The sequence below is a fragment of the Oryctolagus cuniculus genome, chromosome 4 (assembly GCF_051225735.1).
Source record: "Oryctolagus cuniculus isolate XC-2025 breed Fujian yellow rabbit chromosome 4, ASM5122573v1, whole genome shotgun sequence".
Classification (NCBI taxonomy): domain Eukaryota; kingdom Metazoa; phylum Chordata; class Mammalia; order Lagomorpha; family Leporidae; genus Oryctolagus; species Oryctolagus cuniculus.
The window spans coordinates 49,428,098-49,430,639 of record NC_142870.1 but is presented as its reverse complement, the minus strand read 5'-3'; the positions used below and the strand labels follow the sequence as shown (position 1 = coordinate 49,430,639).

At 39.6% G+C, this 2,542-nt stretch overlaps 1 non-coding gene across 1 annotated transcript; it reads right to left on the bottom strand.

Annotated features, from left to right (window-relative positions):
- Positions 1 to 612: 612 nt before the first annotated feature.
- LOC127483031 (U6 spliceosomal RNA) lies at positions 613 to 719 on the bottom strand. Its single transcript, XR_007909005.2, has one exon. It is a non-coding gene; the product is annotated as a U6 spliceosomal RNA (small nuclear RNA).
- Positions 720 to 2,542: the final 1,823 nt, after the last annotated feature.

Genomic DNA, 2,542 nt, shown 5'->3' with positions numbered 1-2,542 from the left:
CCTGCTGAAGAATGTCAGGTGGTTGTCTGTTCTTACTGATAACTACACCAACTCTACCAGCTATTCTAGAAGTCTATCAATTTTTTTTTATTTATTTTATTTTTATTTTTTGACAGAGTGGACAGTGAGAGAGAGACAGAGAGAAAGGTCTTCCTTTTCCATTGGTTCACCCTCCAATGGCCACTGCGGCCGGCGTGCTGATCCAAAGCCAGGAGCCAGGTGCTTCTCCTGGTCCCCCATGCAGGTGCAGGGCCCAAGGACTTGGCCATCCTCCACTGCCTTCCCAGGCCACAGCAGAGAGCTGGCCTGGAAGAGGGGCAACCGGGACAGAATCCAGTGCCCCGACTGGGACTAGAACCCGGGGTGCCGGCACCGCAGGCAGAGGATTAGCCTAGTGAGCCTTGGCGCTGGCCTCATTCCACTTTTTTTTTTTTTTTTTACTTTTATTTAATGAATATAAATTTCCAAAGTACGGCTTATGGATTACAATGGCTTCCCCCCCAATATCGTCTCTTCCACCCGCATCCCTCCCCTTTCCCACTCCCTCTCCCCTTCCATTCACATCAAGACTCATTTTCGATTCTCTTTATATACAGAAGATCAGTTTAGCATAAAAATATGGAACGCTTCACGAATTTGCGTGTCATCCTTGCGCAGGGGCCATGCTAATCTTCTCTGTATCGTTCCAATTTTAGTATATGTGCTGCCGAAGCGAGCACTGTATACCATATTTTCGTTAACCAGTCACCAGCTGATGGACATTTGGATTGACTCCACAACCTAGCTATTGTGAATTGAGCTCTAACAAACATGGGAGTACATATAACTCTTTCATATGCTGATTTCATTTCCTTTGGCTAATCTCTAATGCTGTCATAACGTTCCTAACATAATTTTACATTTATAATTGGTAGCAGCTAAAATTCTAACAGAGGGGCTAGTTTTACCTATTGGGAATTAGAGTATCATTCATTCTCACAACAAATTGAGTGTATAATTACGTATTTTTCTGTTTTCAATTTGTCTGGGTTACTGCAGAGAAAAAAAAAAAACTACAAGCCAGTGTATTTCTCACAGAAACAAATCTATAAAAATAGTCTTGTTAATTTCTCAAAATTCTTTTAGAAGACCATTTCTAAGTGCTGAACTATTGCAAGCTAATTTTAAGATGGATGAAATAGTCACATTGAATTTTTCTCTTTGACACAAATTTCTTTTTCATTCTTGCCTAATAAAAATAAGCTACATGAACAAAACACATCCATGACTTCTGTCTTGAAAAATGAAAACTAAGATAGTTATAAAAATCATTTTAAAAACCAATGATATAGGACTGGTGTTTTGACATAGCATGTTAAGCGGCTGCTTGTGAACATCCCATATAGGAGTATAGGTCCAAGTCTCTTATTGTTCAAGTCCCAGTTACTCTACTTCCAATCCAACTTCCTGCTAATGCACCTGAGAATGCAGCAGATGGTGACCCAAGTTCTTTCATCCCTGCTACCCATATGGGAGACCAGGATGGCGTTAATGGATCCTGGTTTCTGCACAGCCTAGACCTGGTGGTTGTGCCCACCAGGGGATTGAACCAGCATATGGAAAATTTCTCTCTCTCTCTCTCTCTCTCTCTCTCCTTCTCTCTGTTGCCCTGCCTTGCAAATAAATAATTGTTGAAATAAAAATAACTAGAGATATGTAATACCAGATTTCATGAAAATCTCTATTAGGTTTGCCACTGAAATGCAGTTGAGTTACTGCTAATGCCATTTCTTCCTTTAAAAAAAAAGATTTATTTATTTACCTGAATATCAAAGAGAAAGAGAGAGAGAGAGAGAGAGAGAGAGAGAGAGAGAATCTTTTATCTACAACAACAAAGGCTGGGCCAGGCCAAAGCCAGGACCATAAAGAGTCATCTGGGTCTCCCATATGGGTGCAGGAGCCCAAACACTTGTCCATCTCCTACTGCTTTCCTAGGCACAACAGCAGGGAGCTGGATCTGAAATGGAGCATCAGAGATAGAAACTGGAGTCCACATGAGATGCTAGCATGGCAGATGACTACTTTACCCAATACATCACAACTCCGGCCCTGCAATATAATTTGTTTAAATAGTTGGAAGAGATTAGAGTTCTCCACACCCATCTGTGACAAAGGAGAAAGTGAGGCCTAATGAAGACAAGCGTGATGTAATAAAGGTAGTCCAGATAAACAGAGGTGTTTTAGTTTGCCCAGCGTATATGCTGGTGTTAAAAAAAATGCTTTTGATATGGCCCTTTCCTAGGGAAAATTTCACATAAAACATATTTACCAGCCTTTTTTACCTTTTAAAAATTCTATTGATATTATATGAGAATGTGTGAGATTTTCTGCCTTTTAAAATTTGGACATCTTGTTTTGTGATTTGCACATTCTCTTGTTTACTAATCTCTTTAAACAATTTCCAAGAACCACAATTAAATATCAGAAATACATGAACATTCTTTTTTATTAACAATGATACCATGGCAATGAGACATAAAGATAAATGCAAGTTATTTAAATT